The sequence below is a fragment of the Heterocephalus glaber genome, unplaced genomic scaffold (assembly GCF_053883595.1).
Source record: "Heterocephalus glaber isolate CG9 unplaced genomic scaffold, H.glaber_assembly_v1.0 deba00001451, whole genome shotgun sequence".
Classification (NCBI taxonomy): domain Eukaryota; kingdom Metazoa; phylum Chordata; class Mammalia; order Rodentia; family Bathyergidae; genus Heterocephalus; species Heterocephalus glaber.
The window spans coordinates 1,897,374-1,917,219 of NW_028258301.1; the positions used below are offsets into that span (position 1 = coordinate 1,897,374).

At 41.8% G+C, this 19,846-nt stretch overlaps 1 long non-coding RNA gene across 1 annotated transcript in view; it reads left to right on the forward strand.

Annotated features, from left to right (window-relative positions):
* LOC110346597 (uncharacterized) overlaps positions 1-16,228 on the forward strand; it is a 33,580-nt gene extending 17,352 nt beyond the window's left edge. Inside the window, exon 4 of the long non-coding RNA XR_015452606.1 lies at positions 12,733-16,228. This is a non-coding gene — a long non-coding RNA (uncharacterized LOC110346597). The remainder of the gene's footprint in view (positions 1-12,732) is intronic.
* The last annotated feature ends 3,618 nt before the right edge of the window (positions 16,229-19,846 follow it).

Here is a 19,846-nt window from a genome sequence, read left to right on the forward strand (position 1 = left end):
TCCAAGCTTTAGCTATTACAAATTGTGCTGCTATGAGCATGGGTGCACATATATCATTGTGGTATGATTCTTTTAATTCTTTGGGGAAGATACCCAGCAGGGGAATAGCTGGGTCAAGTGGAACCTCTAGTCCTAGTTCTTTGAGGTACCTCCATACTGATTTCCACAGTGGTTGCAACCAGTCTACACTCCCACCAGCAGTGGAGCAGGGTTCCTCTTTTCCCACAGCCCTGCCAGGATTTGTTATTGGTTCATTTCATGATAGCAGCCATTCTTTCTGGAGTGAGGTGGAAGTTCAGTGTCGTTTTCATTTGCATCTCTTGAATGACCAGTGATGTGGAACATTTTTTCATATGTTTATTTGCTATTTCTACTTCTTTGTCTGAGAAATGTCTGTTCATTTCAGATGCCCATTTTTGGATTGGATCTTTAAATTTGGGAGGTCTGATTTTTTTAAAGTTCTTTATAGATTCGAGATAGTAGACCTTTGTCTGTGGAACAGCAGGTGAAGATTTTTTCCCACATTGTGGATTGTCTCTTCACACTGCTGGTGGTTTCTCTTGCTGTGCACAAGCTTTTTAATAAGAAGAGATCCCATTTGATTGTGCTAGTTCACGGGCAACTGAGGTTTTGTTCGTAAAATCTTTTCCTACACCAATGTCTTTAAGAGTTCTACCTAACCTCTGTTCCAGCCAATTTAGCATTTCTATTTTAATATTTAGATCTTTAATCTATTTTGATTTTAGTTTAGTGCATGGTGAGAGATATAGGTCTAGTTTTAATCTTTGACAAATTGAAAGCCAATGTTTTCAGCACCACTTATTAAAGAGGCTATCTTTCCTCCAGTGAGGGTGTTTGGCTCCTTTATTGAAGATGAGGTGGCTGAGTATGTCTGGAGTTGTTTCTGCATCTTCTAATCTGTTCCACTGGTCCTCAGGTCTGTTTCTTTGCCAGTACCATGCTGTTTTTATCACAGTAGCTTTGTATACTTGTATACAAAACTTTGTATAGTTTCAAGTTGGGGATTGTGATACCCCCTGCCATGTCTCTGTTGCCTAGAATTGCTTTTGCTATTCTGGGTCTCTTCTTGTTCCAAATGAATTTTTTTGATTGTTTTCTCAAGGTCCTTGAAGTATGGTGCTGGGATTTCAATTGGGATTGCACTGAATTTGTATAGCAGTTTTGGAAGTATGGCCATTTTCACTTTGTTGATCCTTCCTACCCAGGAGCAGGGTATGCCTTTCCATTTTTTGATATCATCTTCAATCTCTCTTTTCAGAGCACTATAGTTTTCAAAGACGAGGTCTTTGATTTCTTTTGTTAGGTTGATTCCTAGGTATTTCAGTTTTTTGGATGCTATTGTGAAAGGAATTGTTTGCCCTATTTCTCTCTCAGTGAGTCTGTTGTTCGTGTAGAGGAAAGCTGTTGATTTTTGTGTGTTGACCTTGTAACCACCTACTCTACTGAATTTGGTTATTAAGTCTAGAAGACTTTTGGTGGAGTCCTTGGGGTCTTCTATATAGAGTATCATGTCTTCTGCAAATAATGACAATCTGACTTCTTCATTTCCTGTCTTTATTCCTTTTATTTCTCTCTCTTGTCTAATTGCTGTGGCTAATGTTTCCAAAACTATATTGAACAGGAGTGGTGATAGTGGACATCCTTGTCTTGTTTCTGATTTTAGTGTGAAGGATTTCAGTTTTTGACCATTTAGTATGATATTGGCTGTTGGTTTTTCATAGATGGCTTTTTTCAGATTGAGGTAGAGACCATCTATTCTGATGTTTTGTAGGGTTTTATCATATGTGCATGTTGGATTTTGTCAAATGCTTTTTCGGCATCTATTGAGATTATCATATGGTTTTTGTCCTTGGCTCTATTGATATAGTGTATTACATTGATTGATTTGCGTATGTTGAACCATCCCTGCATCCCTGGGATGAATCCCACTTGATCAGGGTGTTTGATCTTCTGATGATCTTCTGTATTCTCTTTGCCAGGCTCTTATTAAAGATTTTTTCATCTATGTTCATTAGTGAGATTGGCCTATAGTTCTCTTTTTCGGTTGGATCTTTCTCTGCTTTGGGAATCAAGGTTGCTTCCAGGAATGAATTTGGGAGTATTGCTTCCCTTTCGATTTCATTGAAGAGTTTAAACAGTAGTGGCAGTAGTTCTTCTCTAAATGTCTTGTAGAATTCAGCAATGAAGCCATCAGGACCCATGCTTTTCTTAGTTGATAAGTTTTTAATTACATTTTCGATTTCATTGATTGATATTGGGTTGTTTAGAATTTTTAGGTCTTCTTTGTTCAACTTTGGTAATTCATACATATCTAGGAATCTGTCCATTTCTTCTGTGTTTTCCATCTTATTGGTGTATAGATTCTTGAAGTAGGCATTGATGATCCTCTGCATTTCTGCTGGGTCTGTTATAATTTCACCCTTTTCATTCCTAATTGTATGGATTTGGGCCTTTTCTTTCCTTTTTCTGATAAGTTTGGCTAAGGGTTTCTCAGTTTTGTTTATTCTTTCAAATATTTCTCAGCTTTAACTTCTAATGTACTAAATATTTATAGATGTAGTTCTTATAAAGAAAATCCTCAGTGAGTTTTAATCTTAAAGTCACTAGTCTGAGGCCATACAAAATATGATCTGTGGGTCAGCACTATCTGAATTACGGGTGGGCTTGTTAGAGATGCAAAATCTCAGCCAGGCTTGGTGGCATGGGCCTGTACTCTCAGGACTTGAGAGGCAGAGGCATGAAAATCACTGTAAGTTCCAGGCCAGCCCGGGCTACATACAGAGACTCTGTCTCAAAAAACCAAACAGAAAATTTTAAGAAAGGGCCAGGCATGGTGGCACATACCTGTAATCCCAGCACTTGGGAGGCTGAAGCAGGAGAATCACTTTGAGTTTGAGGCCAGCCTGTACTACATAGTGAGCTCAAGGTAAGCCTGAACTACAGTACATAGAGAGACCTTGCAGTGAGAAAGAAAGAAAGAAAGAAAGAAAGAAAGAAAGAAAGAAAGAAAGAAAGAATTTTAGACCACATCTGTGGCTGACTATATGGGAGTGTACACTTTACCATGACATTCAACTGATTTTTAGGCACATTAAAGGTAGGGAAACAGTGGTCTGTGGAGTTAAAAAATCTTGGAAGACAGAACAATTGATTTTATAGAACAATAAGTGCAGCCAAGGAGGACTGCAGACAGGATTTGGGGATCAGAGTCCAGGTGGAAGCATGGTAGAGACAAATGTCATGATGCACTGGAAAACTACAAGTAGAACATATCTAGATTTTTGGTAACATTTAGTCAAAGAAAGAAAGAAAGAAAGAAAGAGAGAAAGAGGTGTGGTGGCATATGTCTGTAATCCCAGCAGTTGGGAAGCTGAGGCAGGAGGATCGCCATAAGTTTGAGGCCAGCCTGGGCTACATAGTGCGATCCTGTCTCAAAACAAAAACAAAATGAAAAACAGAATTATTGAGGGGCAAGACCCTATTTTAAAATAAAATAAAAAGTAGGGGGCATAGTGACATAACAGAGTGGTAGAGCACTTGTCTAGCATGTGCAAGGCCGTATTCGATACCCAGTACTACAAAAAAATTATAAATAAAGAGCAAGATGAAAGATAGATAATAGGGGGGGAAGTTTCCTAGATGAGTTCTTGATTAGTCAAAACATTGTGTATTTATTTTTGCATTTTGTGATGTTTGTAGTATTTGACAGTTTTTTAATTGTGTATAAACTGACTGGCCTTGGTGGCGCACACCTGTAACCCTAGTACCCGGGAGGCTGAGGCAGGAGAATCATTGCAAGTTCGGGGCCAGCCTGAGCTACATAGTGAGTTCAGGGTCATCCTGAACTACATAGTGAGACCCTATCTCAAAGAGAAAAAAAAATGTATAAGCTTTATACCTCACAAACCACAGTTTTCTCTCCATTCATGATAATATCATTTTGTATCTTTGTCAAGTAAACAAACCTCTGGATGGTGAAAAAAGTGCAGGGATGGGGGGGTGAAAAAAAGAATTAAGATATGTTGTGTACGTGTACCGACTCCCCACAAGGAGGGTAAACATTATGTACTGCAAACGTGTACTAATAAGATAAAAATAAAATAATGAATTATGTGACTACAGTATCTACAGTAAAAATCAGAAGCTAAAACTGTGTGTAGTCTCCTTTCTGAAGCTTAATTCTGAAGGAAAATTTTTAAATTAAAAAATTATAAATATGGAGACTCCCTCCTTGAGGTCCTCGCTGGAGCTGGTGTCATGTGGTTTGGACTTTCAGATTCCAATACTGCTATAGTTTTGTTTTTTTAAATAGCAAAACATTTATTGTACATTTTAGACACACATAACAGTAACACTCATCATAGGGAATTTGCACCTGTCCATGATATATAATTTTTTTTTTTTGGTACCAGGTATCAAATTTGGGTCCTTGCACTTGCGAGGCAGGTGGCAACACCACTGAGCTAAATTCCTGACCCCCGTGATATATAATTTTGATTTCCACAAGTTCCTGATTTAATCACAGCCCAACGAGAGAGGGTGCCATATGTCTTTTAGGCTTTGGTTTTGTGGTATTGGGAATTGAACTCAGGGCCTCAGGCTGAACTATAATCCCAAGCCCTTTTTTGAACTTTGTGTGTGTGTGTGTGGTACCAGGGATGGAACTCAGGATCTTGTGCTTGCAAGGCAGGCGCAGTGCCACTGAGCTAAATCCCTGGCCCAAACATTTTTATTTTGAGACAGGATCCTGCTAAATTGCCCAGGCTAGCTGTGAAATTGTGATCCTCCTGCCTCAGCCTCCCAGTAGGTGGGGTTATAGGCATGCACCACCACACCCAGCTCATTTGTTAGTCTTTCTAATGCACACTGGAAACCTCACATCCCATGGAGACTGCCAAGCCAGGATGAAAACACCTCAGCTCCTCTCCAGATGAGGATCTGTTGTTCTCTTTAGACTACTGAGCCGGTTCATGTGTAACCACCTAGCAGTTAGCAGGCACCAGCTACCAAAATTCACCATGGTCCCAGCCAAAATCACACAGGACCTTTAGCTAAGTGTTGCTTTTTTAAAAAACATTAATTACTTTACTATTTTTATTTTAGAGATGAGGTCTTGTTATTTTGGTCTTGAACTCCTGGGGTTAAGCAATTCTCCTACCTCAGCCTTCTAAAATCAGATTGTTAATTTTATGTTTTAAGTTTTTTTGTGACAGGGTCTCACTAATGTAGTTCAGGATGGCCTTGAACTCACTATGTAATCTAGGCTGGCCTCAAACTCATGGGGATCCTCCTGCCTCAGCTTCTTGAATACTAGGATTACAGGCATGCACAACCACACTTGGCTCAAATAAGATTATTTGTATGACCAGGTATGGTGGTGCATGCCTGTAATCCCAGCACTGGGAGGGCTGAGGCAGGAGGATTGCCAGGAGTTCAAGGCTAGTTTAGACTACATAGTGAGTTCAAGACCAGCCTAAATTATATAGTGAGAGACTTTGTCTTGAAAAAACAAAGAACAAAAATGCTCATTCCCTGAGTCATTAGGATGTTTTATTGTACTTTATTGTAACCTGTTCATAGAATCGTAGAGAGAGCCTTTTTTTCTCTCCCTTCCAGCCCCCACCCCTGTACTGAGACTTGAACTCAGGGGTTGGCACTATGCTACATCCCCAACCCCATTTAAAACACTTTACTTTTAATTCTGGGGATCTTGAGAGAAGGAGGGAGGGGGGTTGGTGGGGAAAGGAAGAGGGATAAAAAGAATCAAGATGTGTTAAGTCCATGTACCCACTCCCTAAGATGAATGTAAACATCATGTGCTGCAAATGTACTAAAAAATAAAACATATTGATTAAAAAAAACTTTTGATTTTGAGATAAAGTCTCCCTAAGTCACTAAATTGCCCAAGGTTAGGCTCGAATTTTAAAATGTCCCTTCCTCTGGTTTCTAGAATGCTGAAATTCTAGGCCTATCCCAGTGCTCTCAGCCTGAAGAATGATTGTTGAATCCCCTGTCTAGGTTGTCCAGCTAGATCAGTCAGTAGAACATGGGACTCTTAACCTCATGGTCCTGCTTGCTTTGGCAGCACATATACTAAAATTAATCTCATGGTCCTAGGTAATTTTGATACAGGGTCTGGCCAACTAGTTAAACTGACCAGAGTGGGCTCAATTTTGCAATCCTCTTGACTCAGCCTACCAGAGTGCTGGGACTACAGGTGTGCACTGCTAACTCTGGCAGGATCTTGTCAAGCAGTTGAGGCTGGCCTCAAATTTGCTAGAGTCTAGGATGGTCCTGAACTTGGAAAGCTGAGGCAGGAGAATTGATTGAGCTCAGAAGTTTAGGCCCAGCAGCCTGGGCAATGCTGTATAGTGATACATTATCTCAAACAGACAAAAAGCAGCAACAAAAAGATACCGGTGTATTCCATAGGTGACAGCATCACTAGTCATGTTCTTTCTCCACCTCCACCTGTATTATTGTTTCAAAACAGTTTGTACAATGAAAAAACATTTTGAGTGAAGACAAGGACAGAACAATATGCTTGCAAAGCCTATTCTTGACAAATGGGGTTCCTGTTCCAAGGTGGAAAGGGATCATCCTTGGGGCTTTCAGACAGAGAGAAAGGAGCACCGGGAATGCCGATTTGCTTGAGCAATAAAGAGCACAACACAGGCGGATGCTATACCAAGGTCGCGATTCCCGAGGAACACTCCGAATCATCCCGAGGAACACTCCGAATCATCCCGAGGAACACTCCAAATCAGCCCGCGGAACACTCCGAATCAGCCCGCGGAACACTCCGAATCAGCCCGCGCCCCGGCAGCAATCCACTGAACACCCCCGCACCCCCCGCTACCCCCCCCCCTCCCCGCTCCTCTAGCCTCTTCTCTGTACAGCCACCTGGTTCCACACTACAAAGACGCAGAGGACACTGGACCACCAGACCACTGTACTAGGTAAGCTGGAGTCATCTTCACCTCCCATCAGGACCGGGACTATCTTCAGGGGAAGGGCAGCTGCAACCTGCAATACAACTCTGCAGAGTTCAACCCTACAGGAGGACAGGGAGCTCAACTTGGGACTTGCAGCCAGAAATCTGCCTGAATCTCATGGGTCTGCGACTAGCTTGCTGAGACTCATTGATTTATATCTGCACACTGCTACCCACGTTGTCTATTGTGACAGCAGGGACATACCCTGAAAGAGGCCCTTCATCTTCATGGTTATTTTTTATTCCCCAAATTAGTATTATTAGTTTGTTTTTTTTCTCTTTTCTTTTCTTTTGCTCCTCTTATCTTTAATTTTTTTCCCTACTCTTTGCAAATATTTGTTTTTCTCTCCTTTTTTTACTTTTCTTTTCTTCTTTTCTCTTTCCTTTCTCTCTCTCTTACACTCACTCTCTCTCTCTCCCACATTGTTCATCTTCCCTTTTTGTCCCTGTTTTGGTCCTCATTCGGAGTTCTTCTTTATTTTCCTAGTATTCTCTTTTTCCTTCTCACCTGTGTCCACTGACCACACTGCTAACCTTCTCCTATCCTTCTTCCCATCTGTCCCTCCCTGCGCAAGCCCTTCTAACTCCCCATCCCAAAGGGTAAAGTTGTTATATTGAAGAGTTTATTCACTATAGGTTGGGTTGGTCCTTGATCTTGATTTAATTCACCCAGCTAAAGGTGATAGATTAATAACTACCATAAAATGTCATTTTCGAAGATGTACTTGATGCAATGGTGTTGCTGATTGTATCACTTGGGCTAAGGTGTTGTTATTGATCTAGTCAATGAACCTTCCTAGTATAAGGAAAATGAGATAGCCTTAGAGTCATTAGAGACTCAAAACTTAAAGACCAGCTATATCTGGAAGACACCTCTGAGAAGCAATCATTCCATAAGGGTTCTAATTACAAGCAACAAAGATACCTACAAGAAGCAATTTCAAACTATCAACCAGGAGTTAAACCAAGGACAGTACCAAAAACAAAAAGGAGAAGACATTTAAGCAAGGCACAAACTCAGACTTCCACCCCACGAAGGGTAAATCCTGGGGGAAATGAGATGGAAAAGTCCCATAACCAACCACCTGGATACCCTGAACTGATAGCACAGGAAGGAACAAAACAGATGAATGAGGCTCTAGAAAAATTCAAAGCAGAAATAATCTCCCAGATATCCACAGAGATGGCGAGCAGAGTGAAAGACATGATTAGAGGATCTAGAACAGAAACAGATAAAAAAATAGATGAGTTCAGGAACATGCTAGAAGCCATGAATACCCAGCATAAGAAAGAAATGGAAACCATGATCACCAACATAAGAAAGAAATGGAATTGATGAAACAGATTCAGACAGATATTCAGGAGATCAAAAATTCCATTGAAAGTATCTACAGCAGATTAAGGGAATCTGAAGATAGAATATCAGATATAGAAGACAGGATTGCAGTTAGAGACCATGAAAATAGAGACTTCTTAAAAATAGTAAGGGACCATGAGAAATCGATCCAACAACTGCTAGACGATGCAAAGAAGAATAACATAAGACTGATAGGAGTCTACAAAAAAACAGGAGAAAGCACAATTGACATAAAAAAAACTGTTCACAGAAGTAATAGTGGAAAACTTCCCAGACAGAGGTAGAGAATTGGACATACAGATAAGTGAGGCATAGAGAACTCCAACTAGCCATGATCAAAAAAAAATCTACATCTAGACATATAATAGTCAAGATCCCAGAAACCCAACAGAAAAACAAAATCCTACAAGCAGTTAGAGAAAAGAAACAAATCACCTACAAAGGAAAGCCCATCAGAATCACAGCAGACTTCTCAACACAAACCCTCAAATCCAGGAGAGCCTGGAGTGAAGTATTTCAAGCCCTAACAGAAAATAACTTCCAACCTAGACTGTTGTATCCTGCAAAATTATCTTTCAAAATTGATGGGGAAATTAGATACTTCCACAACAAAGAACACCTGAGAAATTTCATGAACACCAAACCACCACTACAAGCAATTCTAAACAATATCCTAGAAAAAAGCAATGAAGGCCACAACTCCATGAGGCCCAACAGAGGGAAGCCACCAGGCGAGGGAAGCCACCAGTCAAGGTAAGACACTAAAGGCAAAGGGGGAAAACATAAGAAATAAAAAAGCCAACAAAAGTAAAACATCATGACAAGGATAAATCAATATCTATCAATTATAACCCTCAATGTTAATGGCCTCAATTCACCAATCAAAAGAAATAGCCTTGCAGAATGGATTAAAAAGGAAAATGCAACAAAATGCTGTATACAAGAAACACACCAACTCAAAAAGAAACTCACAGACTGAAAGTAAAAGGATGGAAAACAGTTATCCACGCCACAGGAACCCAGAAAAAAGCAGGAGTAGCAATCTTATTTGCAGACAAAGTAGATTTCAAACCAAAACTAATTAAGAGACAAAGATGGTCACTGCACCCTTGTGAAGGGCACAATGCAAGAGGAAGAGATGACAATCCTAAATATATATGCACCAAATTCGAATGCCCCTAAGACATAATGGTTTATTTATAGGAGAAATCCCAAAAGGGTGGTACCAATTATCTCAGGCTTCTGTTTATTACCTAGGGAAGCATGCAAATCTGGCCATTGTGACTTTAATCTTCTTCAGATGCACCTCCAGCCACAGTTCCAATGTGTTCTCATCCTGTGCACTGACTCCCTCAAGGGTCCAGTCCTGTCTGACTGCCTACCAAGAGAGGGACCCAGATGAAGCCACTTTCCAGCCCCTTCTCCAAGGCTCAAGGCCTGTGAGTGAAGCCAGGTATACACCGCCAAGCAGCCCTAGTTGGCCTGATGGGAGCACAGGTGACTTGCCTTGACTAATTTCCCAACCTGTAAAATTGTGAGAAATAATTAAATGCACTGGGCCTGGTGATGCATGCCTGTAATCCCAGCACTTGGGAGGCTGAGTCAAGAGGATTACCCTGCTCTGAGTTCAGGCTGGCCTTAAACTCAGAGCAAGAGTGAGACTTGGTTTCAAAAAACAAACAAAAATCCACATGGAAATGCAGTGTTTTCTTGCCCTTTTGTTTTACTGGTACACATGTAACATTACAGTAGTCTGTGGATCAATGTTAGGAAACTACAAATATAGACTTGTATTAAATAATGAAATGATTTTGGTCTAGGCCACTAAGCTTGGGGTGTTTTGTTACATGGCAGTGGATACAGATACTCTGTGAACCTGGATCAGTCTCCTCCCTAGAACATTTCACCAGTGTGGGCCTGGGGAAGTTTAGGTGAACTCTGAGGGCCTTGGTAGTGCTGACTTTTTGTTAGTTTGTTTGTACTGGGGATTGAACTCAGGTCCTGGCCCTTGTGGGGCAGGCGGTGCAACCACTGAGCTAAATCCCTGGTCCAGTAGCGCTGACTTTTACTTCCAGTGGAGACTGCAGGTAAAGAAGGTTAGGCTACTTCACAGGACATCCGCACATCTGTTGAATGACCACAGGAAGACAGACAATCTAATTAAGCACACAATAAATATTGTAATGAGTTTTGAAGGATGAACAAGAGCTGAGTCACAGAAGTAAAAGGAAGGGCACTTCAGACAGAATAAGTAGTATGTGCAAAGACTGTGAAGCCTGTAAGGTTTAGGAAATTTCATTTCAAAATTATTGATGTAGCCAGTATAAGAGAGGATATGGAAGATGAGGCTGGAGAGGCCTGAGGGCTGCCTTGTGGGGAGATTTGTGTGCTTGGCCAGGTGTTTTAGGCTTTATCTGCTGACTGTGGGAAAATTGAATGTGAAATTGTCACCTACATCTTCAATCAGATAAATGCTATTATTCCTCTTTTTATAGGTATAGCAACCGAAGCTCTAGGTGCCAACAGGTTTTGGTACTTGTCCAAGAACATGTCATTAGTAAGTGGCTGATATAGAAATTGAATCCATGTCTGATGAGTCTAAAACTGTATTTTAAAAGACTTCAAACATGAATATGACTTTAAAAAAATAATTTTTGAGCCGAATGTGGTAGTACAGGCCTGTAGTTCCAGCGCACAGGAAGCTGAGGCCTGGGCTGCATAGTGAGTTCAAGACCAGCCTGCACTACAAAGTGAGACCCTGACTCAAAAAACAAACAACAACAACAAAATTTTTTTTAACACATTCTGTCAGAAACTGTGTAAAGTGAAGACCTGAAAGTAAATGAACATAACATGAATGCATTGTAGTAGAAATCATCAATTTTCCTTGGGGAAATGAGAAAAGCTCAAAAAGCAGGACATGTTATCTATTTCTTATTATTCTTTATTGCTTTTTTTTTTGGAGGAGGAGGAGGTGGCTTGAGTCTATATTTGAGTCTATATAATGCAAGTCTATATTTGTAGTTTCCTAACATTGATCCACAGACCACTGTCATGTTACTTGTGTACCAGTAAAACAAAAGGGCAAGAAAACACTGCATTTCCATGTGGATTTTTGTTTGTTTGTTTTTTGAAACCAAGTCTCATCCAGGCTGACCTCCCTGTAACCCAGGGTGTCTTCCTTGTTGGGAGCTGTTCTGAGGCCTCAGTGGTTCCATGATGTGATGTTCAAGGGCAAGATTACATCAGTATAAGATTCTCATGAACTCAGGATTATTGCTGCCCTCTGAGACATCTGAGGCTCTCTATGAACCAACCCAACAAATAGTGGCAAGCTTGGAGTGTCTTTGTCTTCTGTCCACTGAGGCACTGACCCCCACCCCATTCTGGAAATTATGAGTCTCTGTTGTCTTTTTTTAGCTCTCAGTCCCCTTTTCTAGGCAGTCAGAGGATTGATCGGCCACTGATACTCCTGCCTCAACCTCCTCAGTGCTGAGATTATAGGGGTGTGCCACCACACTACATGCTAATATTATTCTTTCTCTCTCTCCTTCTCTTTCTCTCTCTCTCTTTCTTTCTTTTGTTGTTGTTTTTGAGACAAGGTCTCGCTGTGTAGTTCAGGCTGACCTTGAACTCATTATGTAGTCCAGGCTGGCCGCAAACTCATACCGATCCTCCTGCCTCAGCCTCCGTAGTACTGGGATTACAGGCATGCTTCACTACACCTCACTGTGTTTTATGTGTATTAATTTATGTCTCAACAATACTATAAAGGAGGCACTATTGTTTACCACATTTTATAAAGGAGGAAACTAAAAGCAAGAGATTCTGTAACTTGCTCAATGTCACACATTTAGTAAGTCTGGATGGAACCTGGTTGGACAAGACATTATGCTTTTAACAATAAGCAGGTACATTTAGCCAGGCACAATGGAGGCTGAGGCAGAAAGACCACTTTGAGTTTGAGGCCAGCCTGGACTACCTACCTGGAGAGATCCTGTCTCAAAAAAAAAAAAAAAAAAAGCAAGTACATTTTAACTGGGTCTTTAAGGAAGAAGACTGTGGGCCAAAGGGTATAAGAGAGAAAAACATAAGCAAACATTTGATGACTTCCTGAAGGTTCACTGTGTTCTAAGAACAATATTCAGGGAAGCTAAAATTTATAGAGAAAGAACATTGTGTACATGTTGAGAAGTGGAGAGAGTAGATGAGAAGAATGATAGGTGGGTGCTAGAAAGGTCGTTTTGGCCAGGTAACAAAGGGTGATGCGTGATGATGACAGTCCAGGCTTCATCCAACTGCAGGAGTTGTTAAGTGTTTTTGTTTTTTCTCTTCCTTAGTTTTGTTTTTGCTTTTACAGGACTGGGAACTGGACTCAGGCCCTTGTGGATGCTAGACAAGCGCTGACAGACTGGAGCCAGAGAGAAGGAGCCATGGTCCCACAGGGAGGCTGCGTTGCACTGTGGCCATGGGCATGGAGAAAAGGGAACCGAGGAGGAACAAAGGACGAGTGCCAATCTGCGTGGCTAGTGTCTGTTTCCTGTAGGACATAATATTTTGAAAGATGATTAAATATTGCCTGCTTTTTACTTTGAGAGTCTCGGATAAAGGACTCATTTTCAAAGAAGAGAGAGAGATTGATCTAAAAGTTAAGACCTCAGGGTGTCTGAGGGAGGGCGTTCATTCATGCTCACCATCTGAAAGAGAAGCTGCTCTCTACAGATTGCAGATGGGAGGTCCTGACAGGGACACAGACTGTCAGCCCAAGCAGTGGACCCTGAAGGCAGAAAGAAGGGCAAAGTGCCTCCCTGGGAACAAGACAGCTGCAGCCACAGAAGAAATGGAGATGAACTGAAACACCCAGAGGGTTATAGGGCTATAAGGAAAGATGGGCCCAGCTCTAAAAAGAATCAGAGAAAAGGAAAATAAAAAGCCTCTGGATCCAGGGAACAGAATTGGGACACAGTAGCGGGGGAATGAACCAGTTTACAATATCATGCCGTGTGAGACCATGCCCGTGCTGAGAAACCGAGCTAGGCACTTACCTGCCTCAGAAGCACAGCCAGTTTGGGGGTGCTGTCAGCTGGGTGGGGAGCTGCTTCTAGAGCAAGGTGAGCCTACACATCCAAACTGTGCACGGCCAGTGTCAGACCCAGTACCTTCCTGTTCATGTCACTGAGGGACATCGATCCCAGTCATTCTCTGATGAATTGTTTTAGTAAATTTAGTAAATTCTTTTAGTAGTCCCAGAGCCCAGAAGGAATTCATGTGGAACTTTTAAAGAAGGCCACTCTCAGAACTAATCATAACCTAGGGCTGGGGACTTAGCTCAGTGGCACCAAGCTTGTCTCACAACCGCAAGGTCCTGAGTTCAATCTCCAGTACCAGAAAAAAGAAAGAATTAATCAGGGGCCGGGGATTTAGCTCAGTGGTTCTGATGCCTGCCTCACAAGCACAGGGTCCCGAGTTCAACCCCTGGTACAAAAAAAAAAGAAAGAAAGAATTAATCATAGCCTAATGTACATTTCCCAGAGAGAGTTTCCTGTGATGTATGAATACCCTTCTACATTTTCTTAGCTATGGATGGGAAAAGAATTTTCTGCCCACACATCTCGCTGATTAATTGAATCTCTTCTTCAGATCTTTGAATGAAACATTTTAAATATATTTCCTTTAGAAATAAAAGTATGAAGCACTTTAAATTATGTGTCAAAGAAGTCAACTCTCTTGAGAGTTAAATGGAAAATTCTTTTCACTTATCAGGTACAGAATCATGGAAATAAAACATCAAAAATAGAAAAAAAAGACTCATTTTCATAATTTGGAAAGTGAGGAACTGTCTGTAACTCAATATCCCCACAGGGAAAACTGGACACAGTAAGGTTACTGGAGTACACACTTAGCACAAGACATGGAATACTTTAGCGTTTTCCTCCTCTTCGTATTTGTGGCACTGGACCACCTACAATGGCTTCCATTATTTCTGCCTCAAAGTCAGGACCCCAGCTGCATTTTACGATCAGACACATCTCAAGATTTTTATTTTTTCTTTTGTGGTACTGAGGATTGGATCCAGAGCCCTTATACTGAGCTACATTGCCAACACTTTTTAAAAATTTTATATTCTGAGCCAGGTGAGGTGGCATGTGCTGGTAATCCCAGCCCTTGTGAGGCTGAGGCAGGAAGATCACTGAGTTTGAGGCCTGTTTGGACTACATAGTGAGTTCAAGACTAGCCTGAACTACATAGTGAGAACTTGCCTCAAAAAAATCAAAAATAAATGAATAATAATTTTTTTTTGTATCATGGATTGAACTCGGGACCTTGTGCTTGTGAGGCAGGCAGTGGAACCATTGAGCTAAATCCCTAGCATAAATAATAAAATTTTTTTTTTTTTGGTACCGGGGATCAAACTTGGGTCCTTGGCTTGTGCAGAATAATAAAATTTTGATATAGCAAGGCATGGTGGCACACACCTCAAATCCTAGCATTCTAGAAGGCTGGGCAGCCCAGCCTGGGCAATTTAGCAATGTAGCAAAAACATTATATAAAAATACATATGTATTTTTTGAGAAAGGGCCTCACTATGTAATTCAGGCTGGCTTTGAACTCACAGTGATCCTCTTGCCTTAGCCTCCCAAGTTATGGGATTATAGGCATGCACCACTATACCTGACTATCCCAAGATTTTAAAATGTCTATGAAAGCCAGGGGTAGTGGCGCACACCTGTAGTCCCAGCTACTCCAAAGACTAAGGTGGGAGGATCGCTTGAGGCCGGCTGGGTGTGGTGGTGTACACCTGTAAGCCTAGCCCTTCGGAGGCTGAGGCAGGGGGATTGCTGTGAGTTTAAGGCTAGCCTGAACTATATAAAGTGAGACTTTGTATTTTGAGGTCAGTCTGGACAATGTAGCATGATGCTATCTCAAAAATAAGTGAGTAATTTTGGCTGGGGATTTAGCTCAGTGGATCCACCACCTGCCTCGAAAGCGCAAGGCCCTGAATTCGATCCCCGGTACCAAAAAAAAAAAAAGTGAGTAAATAAACAAAATGTACATATAAGGCCACAGTAAAACTGAATAAAGGATGAGACAGATCCTACATAACACATATCTTACCTTCTAGTCTGACCAAACTTGACAAAGGAAACTTGCTGACACTTCCAAGCCTTTTCACATCAAGTCAGTTTGCCTAGAAACCATTCCTCAGAGGAGTTTAGGAAGCGAAGTGAAGCTTATCTTCCTGTAAGCTGCAGCACAGATCCTCCTCTCCCAGGGCAAAGCCAGACACACCCTCCTTTCCACTGCCACAGCACTCTCTATGTTTATCTGCCACAGCACTTGGGATTTGTTTATTTATTTATTTATTCATTTAGAGACAGGAGCCTCTAAATTGCTAAATTTCCCAGGTCGGGCTCAAACTTGTGATCTTCCTGCTTCAGAACGCAGAGTGCTGGGGTTACAGGCCCGCACCACCATGCCCTGTCATCTGTTTAGTAACTACTTGGCTACTTATCTTTCCCTCCCACTGCTACTGTGAATTAATTAAAGGTAAAATTTACCTTTGCTCATTTATTTATCTCCTGTGCTGGGCAAGACCTTACTGAACAGATACGTAAATGTTTGCTAAGCAATATATGGTCAGTGTATAAACACACAGTAAAAACCTTTAGTTAGGGAAACTGAAATGAGAATGGTCTACCATTTAAAAGTTATAGTAAAAGAATTGGGGCAAGGAGAAGGTATGTGGAAAGAATTAAGATTTGTTATGTACATGTACCAACTCCCCATGATGAATGTAATAATTTTGTACTGCAAACATGGACTAAAAAAAATAAAAATTTAAAAATAAAGTTAAAGAATCAAAGTAATATATTCACATGATTTAAACAATCAGATAATACTATAAAACTTATGAAACACTGATTCCTCACCTACCCCAACCCCAACCCCCCCTACTAAATTCTTTAGCTCTTTCTTCTGGTACTTATTCACATTAAAACTGTAACATGGAAAAAGAGAGAAAGAAAAAACCAAGGGCCGGGGATTTAGCTCAGTGGTTCTGCCACCTGCCTCGCAAGTTCAATGTCCTGAGTTTGAACCCTGGTACCAAAAAAAAAAAAGCGAAAGATCAAATGAAAAATAAACCAATAAGAATAAAAAAGATAATCCAGTGGCCCTCACCCCAATCTGGGATTTTGCTTTCTGTGGTTTCGGTTACCAAAGGGCAATGCTGAATAAAAATATTAGCTTTCAGATGTGATTAAGTCATAGGTTTTAAGTTGTGTGCTGTTCTCAACAGCACAAGAAATCCTGCACCAGCTCCGTGGATGTGAATTTTCCCTTGGTCCAGCATACCCATCTTCCCCAGTCACTTAGTAGCCATCTCCTTCCATTTGTTGATGGACATAGAGGCTGCTTCCAAGATTTAACTATTATGAATTGTGCTGCTATTAACATTGATGTGCATGTATCACTGTAATATGATGTCTTTTTTAATGTTAGCATAGTTTATTTGAAAAAATAAAAGTGAAGAGGGAGGGAGAAACTAGCTCTGCAGAGAGAGCCTGGACCTAATTAAAGAGGAAAAAGCAAGATACAAGTACACCCCAGAGGACACAGGGCAGGCTACTGTGGGGAAACCGTACTCACCTTTGTCTTTAAGTCTTTCAGGAAGACACCTAAAAAGGGAATAACTGGGTCAAATGGAATTTATAGTTTTAGGTTTTTAAAAAATTTAAGGCAAATTTGAATAATTTGTAAAAATCATATATACAAAACATGTTGAACTAACCACTGTGGCTATCAGATACACTTTTTACACTTTGCCACACAGATCTTAGCCTAGACCCAGTACAGGGCATGTAAACAGACACGGGTCACAGTGCAGTGGTCCTGCCTGGGCAGTTTTGGTGCCCACTCCCTGAGGGCCCTGTGGCAGTGTCATGCCTTCTTGGTATTTACAACCTTTGCTGGGTTTGGGGCAGTTTTGGGGCCAAAGCCATCTCCCTTGTCCTTTCTGCAGGCCTCCCCTCTGTCCAGTATGTGGGGTTGGGTTCCTTGGGGACAAGTTAGGCACAAAGTGGCCTGTGAGGGGATGGTGCTGAGTGGGGCCAGGTGCTTTAACAGTGGGGACAGAGAGGGACACGCTGATGGACTTTAGTTGGTTCTAACGGAGTCTAGGGGACACTGAGACTGTTTTAAATCAATTTGCATAAGAGGTCAAGAGGTAATTCTCTGAGGTTCCTGGGACTACCTGACTCAATGCAGATCCACCTTAATTTTTCCCGACCCCATGATGACTCCCACTAGCTTTGCGGCCTCAGCCCACAGAAGTCTGACAGAGCTTCCATCTGACTATCCACAGGGGAACCTGGAAAAATGCACTGTTGGTGTGGCTGGGCAGAGCAGGGCAGCCTCAGAGCCTGACTACTAGCTCATGCTCAGCTCTGGCTTGGGCTGGGTTTTGGTATCCGAGTTTCCAAGTGTGCACCAACCTCACTGATGGGAGAGACCCCCAGGCTGCGGGTGGGGAAGGAGGGGACCCCCAGTCTGGGGGTGGAGTGCTGCAGGCCAGCCACACTGCACACGCCTCAGAGCTCACCAAGATTCAGCGACCCCACAAATCAGCAGAGGACAGCGGCTGGAGGGTGGAGCAGTTATGACCACTGTGTCTGTGAAGCCAGCAACAGGCCATGTTTCCAACGCAGCCCTAGAAGACCAGTGTCCCAGAGATTCGAGGCCTGCAGGCTCCTCAACACAGGAACCTCAAGGGCAAGGTTGGACGCCAGGATGCCCTCAACCTGCAGAAGGAGCATGTGGCGAACCCATGGCCTCTGCTCTCTAGGAAGGAACCATTTTTAGTTTTTTGAGGAATCTCCCTACTGATTTCCGCAGTGGTTGTATTATCTTACATTCCCCCCAAAAGGTAGGAGGGTTCCTTTTCCCCTGCAACCTCTCCAGCAATTGTTATTTGATTTCTTGATGATAGCCAGTCTTTCTGGAGTAAGATAGAATCTCAGCGTTGTTTCAATTTGCATTTCTTTAGTGACCAGCGACATTGAGCATTTCTTCATGTATTTATTGGCCATTTGTACTCCTTCTTCTGTCAAGTGACTATTCATCTCAATTGGCCTTTTTTTTTTTTTAAGACAAGGTCTCCCTAGATAGTTCAGGCTGGCCTTGAACTCATTATGTAGTCCAGGCTGGCTTTGAACTTGTGGCAATCCTCCTGCCTCAACCTCCCAAGTGCTGGGATTACAGGGGTGTGCCACCACACCCAGTTTATCTTTCCATTTTCTGATGTTCTCTTTGATCTCTTTTTTCAGAGTACTGTAGTTTTCATTGTAGAGGTCTTTCACTTCCTTAGGTTAATGCCCATGTATTTAATTTTTCTTGGTGTCCTTATGAATGGTACTTTTCCCCCTTAATTTCCTTCTCAGTAGGTTCATTAATGGTGTACAGGAAGCTATTGATTTTTGTGTTTTGTCTTTGTATCCTGCTATATTGATTTATGTTATTCTATTTCTTTCTCTGTCCCTTGTCTGATACCATTGTTTCCCCTAGAAGCGTAGGCATATTTTCTTGATCTCTTAGTGTTCTTATGGATGCACTCTGATGTATATGCTAAGCTATGGATCCAATATAGCCTCCCATCGGCTCAGTGGCTGTTGATTGGCTTATGAGGCTTACCTTCATCAGTGGGTTAGTTCAGTGATGAGCCCATGGCATTGTGGGGAGGTGATAGAGACAAGAGGTGGGATCCCAGGGAGGGGATCATAAGGTGTGACCTTGGGGCTGTTCCAGGACTCCAGTCCCTTCCTCCCCAGCCCCTTGCCTCTCTTTCTGCCTCCTATCTGCCAGGAGAGAACTGCTGGCTCTGCCACACAATCCCTGTCCTGAGCCACTGTCTCACCACAGCATAATGCAAGGGAGCCTGTGACCATGCTCCGAAGCCTCTGAAACCACGAGCCAGAATGAATCTTTACTCCTGAAATTATTATTCTCAGGTCCAGTGATGCCTTGATTCATAATCGCTTTTATTTGTAAACAATTTACTTTGCAAACAGAAGCTTTTGGCACATTTTGTTTTTGTTTGCAAACTCTGCATCGGGTGGCGAACATGACCAGGGCCATCTTTCCCACATAAACACAAATGTGTTCATCTTGTCCAGAATTGTAGAACAAATTAAGTTCATGAACCGAGGTACCACTTTATTTTGTCATAGAGACACAAAGCTAACACAACGTGTGTGTGTATTTTTAACTCATTGTGTTGGGTTTTTGATAAGCCTTTCCAAACCAGGTACTTGTATCCCTCAGTTCTGGGGATTTAAAAAATATATTCTTTCTTTTAAAATAAAAAAAACAAGATAAACATATTCTCTCTTTCTTGGGTGGGGTAGTGGTTTGAGACATGGTCTCAGTATGTACTCTAAGCTGGCTTTGAATTCACTGTGTAGCCCAGGCTACCCTCA